This window comes from Hippocampus guttulatus, chromosome 9, assembly GCF_054856545.1.
Source record: "Hippocampus guttulatus isolate MCC_2025c chromosome 9, RoL_Hgut_1.0, whole genome shotgun sequence".
Taxonomy (NCBI): domain Eukaryota; kingdom Metazoa; phylum Chordata; class Actinopteri; order Syngnathiformes; family Syngnathidae; genus Hippocampus; species Hippocampus guttulatus.
Genome location: NC_141269.1, coordinates 18,675,062 through 18,687,273, shown reverse-complemented (window position 1 = coordinate 18,687,273; position 12,212 = coordinate 18,675,062).

Sequence of the window (12,212 nt, the reverse complement as noted above, 5' to 3'; positions counted from 1 at the left end):
GGTACAATCGTATGCCATAAGATTTTTGTCATTTAAAATATGTGTGTTGGATTAATAAACGATGGGAAACACTGCTCCAATTTCTTTTAACCCGCTCCCACCCCACAAATGGAATCCCGTGTCGAAATGTGGTTCAGAAATGGTGATACATATTGTATCATGACCTTGGTGTATTGTTACAGCCCTTCCATTCAAACTTCTTGGTTATAGCATGATTGACACTGCATCTCTGGACATTGACAAGCCAAGTGTTACCTTTGGACTGTTTGCATACAGATCCTCTCTTTAATAAGCTACTTGACTGTGGAGACGTAAAGGCCCAATTAATTTGGGCCGGAGCTTCCTCTTTAAAACAAGTTTGCAGTCTACTTTGATCTTTTTCATTGCATTTGTTCACTTCTCACTCACTGATGTGAGTGGATGGTCGTCTTGCACTGACCAGTATGTGCCCTGATGACTGACTGGTGATCAGTCGAAGGCAGGGGCGGGCAATTTAGACTGTCATACTTGCCAAGGGCCAAGCCAATGTGTTTAACTTGAACGCTGTCGATTGCTACGAGTATAGAAATTGTAGATATTGTTGTAATTAGGAAATACAGATTTTGAACACAATTATAAGTGGTCAGTCACCTTTTCAGGGACAGCGGTCGGTTACAGTGGACAGCTTATCATGTTATCAGGTTACAGGGTGCGTGAAAGGGTTACAATTCCATTTTACATTACCACATTAAAAATGTTAACATTAATTTTGTGCAATGACCGCAAACTCATCTTAGCCCTACCTGGTCAGGAGCCAGGACTCACAAATATATTGAGAAGTGATAATCATAATATTGATCAAGTAATGGCTTGGAATACACCCAATACATACAGTGTATGAATTAGTAGCTTGGCATACAGTTTTATCTAGTCCCTCCAGGAAAAATTCCGCCATCATGGAATTTACCGCAGATTTCACAGCCCTGCGCGGAAATCAAAGCAGTCCGCGGAACAGGGGGATGTGTGCAGAATATTACTGCAGGTTGTGATGACCAATTCAGATTTTTCTTTGGTGTTAAATTCAATCGTTTTATGCATTCATTCACACTACGAAAACAAATATGAACGAAACCCGTGATGTGACATGCATGCACACATAGCACACCATTAAGTAACCTACACAAAAGACTACATCACGTGACAGTGCTTACGGAAGTAAATATGGTTCAGCATGTAGTGGCTCTTCGTTTTATTATCTCCTATCTGCGGATGAGCAATGCGGGAGCAGGTTGAAATGTTTTGGGTGAAATGAGGCGAGGCTTTTGATCTCATTTCATGGAGACGTCTACTAAAGGAGACAATGGTGATTCATGCTATCTGCTTTTGAAACCAAATCTTTTTTGCAGCGGCATTCTGAATTAAAAAAAAAAAGGTTCCTATATTAGGTGTGAATGTTTTCTTTGCGTTTTTGCATATCTTGAAAAGAACTGCAGTATATAAAAATAAGTTATTGTCATTATTATTGGTAGTCGCCGTGGAAGTTACCAGAGGTGGAAGCCCAGCAAGAAGAACACTGTAGGCATACGATGTGAGCAATGCAAATGGGAATGCATGGACTAAGTAAGTAAGCTCACCATGTGCAATTTACAGCACGCCACGGCATCGAATTGCAAACCATAATGCTAGGCTAATAACCGCAACCTAGATAGCTTATCGTTCTTCCAATCCCGATGGGTCTCATCTCCACTCCATGTCCGGATGTTTGGGTACAACATTTTTTGCATCCTAAGCATCTGGCTCGAACATGTATGGTCCAATATACATCTCTACCTCCAACTCTTCAAACACCTGCATGCCCTCAAATAAGTTTGAAAGGTCACTTTCCGAATCGAAGCTTGTCAGGATCTCACTTGGGGAAAATGATTACTTTGTCAAATTTGTGAAAAAGAAATTATTTTTTCATGCTTTATTTAATGTATTTTGTTTAATAATTTTACTTGACACAGAAAAAATATATTTTTCTTTTGGGATTTTCTTAAATTACTTCACAGTTGACCTTTGAGGTTCAGCCATTGTCAATCCATATGAATTTTTTTTATTCACACATTTTTGCCCGAATGAGAATGTGGATCCTCGCTAATATTGAATAAATATTAGAAACACTTCATAAAAGACAAGCCATTTAGTTGCATACAAACAACGAAGAAAGAAAGAACGAGTCAACAGGCCAATGAAAACCTCTTTGGTGGACGTAATTACCAATGCATAAATACTGCAGCCTTCGAGACTCTATTTGTCTCCTGTGATGTGTGCTTTTAATGGTTTTAAGCAATTACTGTACATCATTGATAGACAATTCCATATATTGCTGGGATGATATATTATTTATGCGAATGCATGTATAGAACTCATACTACTTCTCCATTGAAATGTGAATTTCCCCTGGGCTATCCTTAATGAATCCATTTGGGAATTGTCATTTTTGAAAATCCCACCATTTTACTCATAGGTTCAATTCTTTTTCATTGGTTGATGTAAGCAAAAAGATTGTTCAAACATTAACTCTAAGCTAACTACTGTAAACGTATCACGATCATGGTGGGATACTGTATATTGTAAATAATTCAGTGGCAGGCAGCGGATTCCAAAATTGGGCCTTCATTGGGGGCTTAAGGGACTCACTCCACCTCTTGATCCCACCTCTATCATATCGTGAAATAATGCACAAAAACAAAATCTATTTATGTGTAGTATTACAGAGAGGGTCATTTTGCATGTTTGAGGCTTAATACCATCATTGCTAAAGCAAGAAACCCCCTCCTTGGGGGTTGGTTGAATGAGGGATGACTGACGACTCTCAGGTTCTGAACCAAACCGAATAATGTTCTGGATTCCAGAACTGCAGGCTCAGACAAACTACGATAACAAAAATATTTTATATTTAAGAAAAGTACAAACTGAAATCGCTCGTCGCAAGGAGCCAGAAAAAAAATGCACAAAACAAAAGGCTCTTGCAAAGGCAAGGTACAAGAGAATACAGTACTGAGAATACACAAAGGAAATATGACAAGTCCCTTCACGTGAAACCAAAGATCAAGATCGATATAAAGGAATAATGAAAATACAAAATTGTACGACAAAATGAGAACCACTATGAAAGATATCGAGAGGTCTAGAATACAAGACTTAAAGTGCAACAGCGCAAGGTCAATAATCCGAAATGAGACTCGATAGCCTGGTAGTTTTTAAATACATGGCCGGCTTGATTGATAAACGCGGAACAGGTGCGCCTGCTGGAGGGGAAACGCCCTTCACTCCAGCTGGAACTGAAACACAATCAAAATAGAAAATGACAGCGACTAAAATGTAATTGTGACATATGATGGTTTGGGCCGATTCAAGCGATATACACAACATGCGCCCTCTGTGCATCTTTTAAACTTATTTTAAAACACATTTTTATTCTTTGCCTTTCGACTCAGAATGAGCCTCGACATTGTTTTAGTGTTTTATTTTGTTTATTGAGTTAATGTTATTCATTTATTGTTTTACCTGTGACTGTTTTTCATATGTCTGATTTTTACTTGATGTCTCGTGCTTTGTTTGCAGCTGTGGTTGCTGTGAAAGTGCTCTATAGAAAAAAAAAAAGATGAGTCGAATTGTGAAAAACGTGTTTGTTCAAATATTGTTACATTTATTTTCAAAGAGAGATTGGTAACAAAAAAAATGGATGCGATATCTTAACTTTTCGAAGAGGTCCCCAGGCCTTGTGTTTGAAGCCTGTGCTTTGAATTGTTAAAAAAATGTTCATGTATGAGGATTAATAGTTGTCTCTATGTGCCGCCAGTATTGTTTCGCGAGCAATCCAGGGTGTAACCTACCTCTCGATTAAAGTCAGGTGGGATATGTGTTTGCAAATTTCCAAGTGTAATGATGACGAACCTTACACAAATTGGATGGGTGGATCGTATTTGTGCAGTTCGTATTGATGTTTTGAACGGAATTACAACATGTACTGTACTCAATTTTTTCTAAATCAACATTTTTGAGGCCTAGAATTATATAAAATGTCCATTTAGCATCATGAATCTGCACAGTCTATGTATGAGGATTATATTGTATGAATACCATCGACTGCTTTGATTAATCTCCTTTGTCTTCTTGCCCCTGTAGTACTTCAACACATCTTTATCCGCCATATAAGAGGCATCATTGGTCCTTATGCATCACCCCAACGCCTCCCTTTAATTCTCAGCCACACATGATAAGAAAAGCCTGCGGCACAGCAGCCAGCCAGAAGAAGAATGCCGAAGAAAGAGCAACGCAAACACAAAATAAACAGATTTCAAAGCACTTTTAAATCAAGACATCAAACGTCCCAGTTGATGAAACAACATGCAGCAGCTCGCATTAATTGACACCCTGACAACCTCAAACTTAGGATAAGAAGAGAGAGCCGCCCAACTTGGATGGAAGACAAGGATGAGGGGACAGAGATATGAAAGACAGATCAGCCTGAACTAACAATAATAATGCAGTGACAGAAGAACTTAATTTTGGCAGACAGCCAGCGCTTTTATCAAATTGTATGCCTTGAACTACACCTTGATTAATTATTTAATAAGACGGCCTGCTCTTTTGCTCTGGCCCCCATTTGATGCACAAATTTGTTTCTGGTGACATATAGAGGACCATTATGCCTATAGTACTAAAATCAGGCTTTTTATAGTTTGAATACAATTTTTTTTGGAGTAGTTTTTATATATCATTTTGACTTGTGCTTTTCAAATTGATTAATTGAAATATTGACTTTAAAACAAACATACCGGTAAAACATTAAAAGCAACATCATTAACATGCTCACGGTACTCCCTAATCTCTTTTATATTATGACCTAAATCAATTTCTATATCATTTCTATATTAATGTTTTATATATACAGTATATAAATATATATACTGGACGTATATATATATATATATATATATATATATATATATATATATATATATATACACATATACATATATATGACTTTTATTTGGTCTCCCGTAGGAGAAACTTGTCTCGGAGGACAGGCCCTCCGTGCTGCTACATGCATTGGGCAATATATACCACATGCAATACACAACATACATTGGACAATACATACAGTACAGGTCAATATATGCTCTACACACGTTGGACAATACATTACAGGCATATGCACACCCCACACTGCCCTCACGTCCTCCTGCTTGTCTGTCTGCCTCCCTCTAATTGTTTGTTAATTAAGCTCATTCATAGCCTGTGGTATGAATGAGTTTTTCTTTCGATTTAGTTTGCATGCAGAGAGGAGTCCTATACCTACAGTACTTCCTGAATTTAGGAGCTTGAATTGGGAGTGTAGCACATGGGAAGGATTGTCTAAAATGTTGTTGGGCTGGACATATATGTGCTGGGGAGCAGGGGGTGGGGGCTGCCCGATTACCTTCCCTGCTGTCTTAACCAAGTTGGTTGTCTGAGCTTTAGATTTAACAGTTAATTTCCCAAACCAACTGGTTATTCCAAAGTGCAGGACTGACTTGATGGTTGCTCTATAAAAGATTAACAAAATGCTTCTGCCAACTCCAAATATTCTCAGACGTCGCAAGAAATAAAGGCGCTCATGGATCCTCGAACAGACATTTGATACGTGTGTCTGCCAGTTACACCTGCTATCCATATACATCCCAAGTATTTGTAAGAGGAGACCTGCTTGATGTTCGTGCCATTTACAGAGATGGGGCTATGGTCTCCAATTGATTTAGGGTCAAACACCATTTCCTCAGGTTTTTTTCCACATTTATACTTAGATGGTGCTCATTACACCAGTCAACAAATGTGTCAATCCCGTCACATTGACGACTAATGCCAGAGTCACCCGCTGAGCAGACTAAGGACAGCTGTAACATCTGAAAATTTTACAATATACTGATTTGGTTGGGAGCTAAGACAGTCATTTGTAAATGATATATATATATATATATATATATGATATATATATACTCCATATATATATATATATATAAACATCCAAGCTCCATGAATACATCAAGGAGAAGGCTCCAACGGATGACGTACTCAGAGAATGTCTCAGACAATGGGGAAAAGAGGATGAGGCGCTGGAAGAGGGACCATCATGGGAGGACAAGCCCCTACACGGGATGTACCACCGGACCAAAACTGAAGTGGCTGATCTCAAGAAGTCCTATCAGTGGCTAGCAGTGTTGTGTCCAAGGACCGGCAACCCGAGGCCAAGGCCAAGGCCAAGGACTTGACTCCAAGGCCAAGGCCAAGGCCAAGGACTTGGAAAATTTTCCGGGGCAAGGCCAAGACCAAGGACTTGAGAAATTTTCTGAGGCCAAGGCCAAGGACCAAGGACTTACCTCTGAGGCCAAGGCCAAGGACCAAGGACTGATTTTGAAACTGAGGCCTAGCCGAGGACATGTATAAAACAATGCTATCATACCACTTGGCAGGTCTTCATGATTTGCAACACCCCTCCATCATAACCCCTTGCACTCCCTAACGCTTGAATGAAGTGTTTTTATTCAAAGAGTAGAACAGTCAGGGTACGTGTTATTTATACTGAGAAAAAAAATCATATGGTATACATTTATGAATTAATGTTTTAGTGCAGTAGTTTCTTAATATGAAGTAAATCAACACTCAACAGGCATGACATGGCACGGAACACAAGTTGAGAAATGACTTTGCATAGAAGTCAATCACTGACTGCAGAAAAAGTGGTAATCTCTCAGTGATAATTTTACAGTTTACCGGCAGCGAGTCCCAGGGCCTCGCTGATCAGAAAAGTATGAGTCCCATTATGCATTGAGAGAGTCCCAAATTTCGAATTCTGAAAGGGTCTACTTATTCAATTGCATATGATAATAACACAAACAACAACATATACATACAATGATAAACAAATGCTGCAAAAATTTAAATAATTCAGGAGCAGGCCTGAGGATTTCGGAAATTCATGGTAACCGTTTTTGGGTTCCGTCGGATTACCCAATGGGAAGCCACGGTAACAAATGTTGGGTTCCGTAAACGTTCATCATGGGAACCCATTTTCTATTTTGACTGATATTGATAATAAAGAATTCCGAAACTCAAAAGTATAATGTTTCAAGGGTCAATGTTTGAAAACTATGCATTAACAATGAACATTACATCAGCAGCTGTGTACTCCAGGTTTATTCCAAAAAATAAATGGATCAAAAACTGGTGTACCCATGTGGCATCATCAGAGTATTTTTTCCAATCTCACACTGCAAAGATTAATTGCCTGGTAATCATTAATACAGTCCTTGACATCCTCTTCCCAAGACGATGCATGTGTAATCTACGATCAATTTGACGAAATAATTTAACACACGTCATCATTAGTTCTACCAACAGCTAACATTAGCATTACTACACCTTGTGACGAATGTTTTATTCATAAAGTTACCATGCTACAACCAGTAAATTATAGAATAACCAATACTGTTTCATAATATTTTTCACAGCGATTACCCTACAAATCTAATGACCAATTTGCCTCGTAATCGTGCCTCGCGTCGTATTTCGCTCTCGCGTTCTGTGCATACGTCACAGGTGAGTTTAGTGATACGCCCTTTGGACGATTCATACGAAAAATCAGACAAGCATTCCCATTTCTTAAATATCGTAATTAGTAGACCTTGGTGAGTTTTTTTCGTCGCCTTCTCAAACTTTCATTCGCGCGATTCCTCAGTTTGCGGACTAAAATAACAACCCGCATGCGCACATAACGTCATCTGTTGTGTCCCCCCCCCCCCCCCCCCAACACTGAAAATAAAACAAAACGAAAGTAAATTAGAAGAAACACACTCACACACCACATCACAAACACACATACAGGCGCAGTGAAATCGCGTGGATCACACAGTCAATTCAAGTGCGGTGACTTTTATAATTAAATTATTTTTCGGTACTGTGAAAATGACGCCAAGGAAACAACACGCTACCGGTAACGATTGTTACTGTGAAATCCTCAGGCTTGCCGTAGTTTTTTTGTTTGTTTGTTTGTTTTGACTGAGAAATTTCCTTGCGTCCCAAAAACGCACATTGTTTGGAACTATGCGTCTCATGGGAAAATTATGCGTCTAGGATGCGGGACGCAGAGGTAACGAGATGGCTGAATCTCGAACCATTCTCTGAGTACTACTATTATTACCACTACCACTAATACTACATTAATTAATACCTTCAACCTCACAATAGTAATAAAAAATAATTAAATCAACCATGATTTTAAACTATGTATTATCAATATTCATTATTACAAACATGAGAAAGCATTCAGCAAACATAACTGGAATCGAGCAAAAGAACTCCAAATCCCAACGGCCAAACCCGGAAGTGAAGTGCCGACATTATTGACTCCAGCTGTAATGCAAATTACTTGGTTCAAACAAACATTCTAGTGCGACCGCACAAACGTGACGACTGTGCAAAAATAACTAAATAAAAGACACCACTGTTACAGAAAGTCTTTACACGCTATTTAAACTGCCGATTGCGAACGCAACAAACCGTGACTGAAACTCACTGTGATGCCGCTCTTTATACGTTGCGCTTACTGTTACCTGTCAGTGGCAGACCCGCCGCTCTTAAAGCGCCAGAGTTAATCCATCAATATGGGTTTCCTCGGATGGAATTTAATAGATTCCTTTGTAATTTTTGCGGTCCTTATACAAGGGATTCGAGGCTCTAATCCCTCATTGTGTCCGAGGACCGGCAATCGGAGGCCAAGGTCAAGGACTTGACTCCGAGGCCAAGGCCAAGGACCACCCCTCGGTCCTCGAGGCCAAGGACCGGCTCGAGGAACACATCTCTGGTGGCTAGAGAGGGCTGGCCTGAAGGACAGCACAGAGGCACTCATCCTGGCTGCTCAGGAGCAGGCCCTGAGCACCAGAGCCATCGAGGCCCAGATATACCACACCAGACAAGAACCAAGGTGTAGGTTGTGCAAAGAGGCACCTGAGACGATCCAACACATAACTGCAGGGTGTAAGATGCTGGCAGGGAAAGCCTACATGGAACGCCATAACCAGGTGGCTGGCATAGTCTACCGAAACATCTGTGCGGAGTATGGACTGGAAACCCCAAGGTCAAAATGGGAAACACCTCCGAAGGTGGTGGAGAATGACAGAGCGAAGATCCTGTGGGACTTTCAGATCCAGACTGACAAGATGGTAATGGCGAACCAACCAGATATCGTTATCATAGATAAAGGGCAGAGGAAAGCCGTTGTAGTGGATGTAGCGGTCCCAAGTGATGGAAACATCAGAAAGAAGGAACACGAGAAACTTGAGAAATACCAAGGGCTCAGAGAGGAGCTGGAGAGAGCCTGGAAGGTAAAGGTGACAGTCGTGCCTGTGGTGGTCGGAGCACTCGGGGCAGTGACCCCCAAATTAGATGAGTGGTTGCAACAGATCCCGGGAACAACATCGGACATCTCAGTCCAGAAATGTGCAGTGCTGGGAACAGCAAGGATACTGCGCAGAACCCTCAAGCTTCCTGGCCTCTGGTAGAGGACCCGAGCTGAATGAGGGACGGACACCACCCAAGGGGTGAGACGAGGATTTTATTTTTTTTAACATATACAGGTAAAAAAAAAAGACGTTTTTTTCCCCCCCTTTAAGTTGATCGAAGATGTCACCTTGTCGTTCACCTCCAATTCGACTTGTTCTAGAAAACCAGACATGAAACAAGCTGAGATAAACAAGTCCTCTCTTTTTTTTCTTCTTTTTTTTGAAAGTCCAATTCATGGGTGCCTCTCACAATAATAGCTCATTGTGAAGAGAACTGAAGAGAACTGGAGATGATATAATCAGTGATCTCTTTTAGAAGTCTGACCGAGATGATGAAGTCGACGCATAGCGGGAAAAATCTGTCACTTTTGATCTCAAAACGCCTGCTGGCTGTGCCTTATCTGATTTATTGTCCATGTGATTACGACCAACTGAAATGAAGCAGATCAAACAAGATGACAGATTTTTTTTTTAATTGCCTCCCATGCTCCCTCTCTACTTTGCTGTACAAGCGGACCTCTTACATCTGTTCAAACTGAGAAATTTTGAAGAATACAGTAAATGGCGGACTAAAGCCTCCGTTCCCAAACAGCCGTACCAACGCACTTTTCAAGATCGCAGACTTCACCAATGTGTATTTTGTTATTTGGCCCCAAAATCAGCTGGAATAGGCTCCAGATCATTTCTCACAATTTGGGCTGAATATATTTGAGTGTGGCACAAGCAAAATTAGTTCATATGATAATTGTAATTTTTAGGGGGGTTGCGTAAAGAGTTCGCATTTCATTCAGGATTTAAATGTCGAAATTGAAGCGCAACAATTTGTTCAGTAAAAGTGAACGATGATGCATTTGCCAGATGCAAACTAGAATAGCAATCAGTGGGTCACACACAACTTTTAACAGTCTCTCGGAAAGGGTTAACATACAGACTAAACTATACTTTAAAAGTTTATTTATGTAACTGTCATGACTTCACATTATACATTGAAAACTAAATCCTGAAAACACCTTTTCTGTTCCTGAAGTTTATTTGACTTGAATATAGATAAATATGGTGGCACGGTGAATGAGTGGTGAGCGCGTTGGCCTCACAGTGGAAAGCTGAAGGGTTTGATTCCGGCTCTTGGCCTTCCTGTGTGGAGTTTGCATGTTCTCCCCGTGCCTGCGTGGGTTTTCTCCGGGTACTCCGGTTTCCTCCCACAATCCAAAAACATGCATTACAGGTTAATGGAATGCTCTAAATCACAGGTGTCAATGTAAAGGCCTGGGGGCCAGATCCGGCCCCCCATGTGATTTTATGTGACCCGCGGGAGCAAATCATGTGTGTCAGCTGTCATGATTCTTGCTGAAATCTGTACCGAAATGTCAAATTGTCATGGATAATAAATAACTGAGATTTTGCACCGGCCCTCCGAGGGAAGCCGTAACTCCGAAGTGGCCTGCGACAAAAAATTAGTTTGACACCCCTGCTCTAAATTGTCCCAAAGTGTGAGTGTAAGCACGAATGGTTATTCGTCTATGTCAGGGGTGTCAAACTCAGGTCCTGGAGGGCCGCTGTCCTGCATGTTTTCCAAGTTTCCCTGTTGCAACACACCTGATTGAAATGAACAGGTTCAATGTCAGGTTTCCACAGAGTTTGCTGATGATCTGCAGGACAGCGGCCCTCCAGGACCTGAGTTTGACACCTATGGTCTATGTGTACTCTGCTGGCTGCCGGTTCAGGTTGTACCCCACCTGCTGCCCAAAGACAGCTGGAAGGCTACAGCACGCCTTCGACCCGTGTTAGGACTAGAAAATGGATGGATGGATGGATGCATATATATTTTTTTAAATATGGCTATTTCAATAACAAGAATCGTTTTAGTGTCTTTTCAATTTAATGTCTTTACATCTTTTACATACAGTCAACAACATTCTAAAAGTATTGTCCCTGCGCAGTGAGCTACACAAATACTGTTACTGTTTCCCGGGCATCAAAAGAAAATCACATTCAAAATCACACTAATGGACTATCTTAGGACTTTATTGGACCTAATAGCTTTTGAAAGTAAAATATGACAGCTTATTCATTTACTTTGTATGTCATACTCCAAAAAGCTGCGTCACTCGCTGTTGAAACGGTAACACCACCATGATTGTTTTCAAAAAGTTTGACTTTGTGACCCTTTTTCCAATGTTTATTATTTATGTATAAACAACCATTTTTATCTGTTTTTGGTTAAAACAGTGTTGTGTAAACCGCTCCTGTGTCGACTAGCCTTCAAGTGTGTCGGTGAATCTGACCCGTATACGCTCAAGTGTCTTCCCACTGAAGGGGGGGACAACCATGGGATTAGCCCCCTGCACTTCAAAGACTCCTTATGCAGGATGTTAATATTTGCTCAGGTGCATCTTGTGCGTCTCCCTCTAGGAGCAGAGGCTGCTGTAGCATACAAATGTGTCCGAGGCCAAAAGGATGTCTGGCCGTGCTGTCCGTGTCCAAGTGTGTGTGTGTGTGTGTGCGTGTGTATGTTTGAGAGAGAGAGAGAGAGTCAGTGAAAACAAACTCAGAAAGGAAGGAGAATGACAGCATTTACTGTCACCAAACACATTCACGGACAGGCTTCACCCATTTTCAATTCTGCACCTTACATTTGAACGTCTT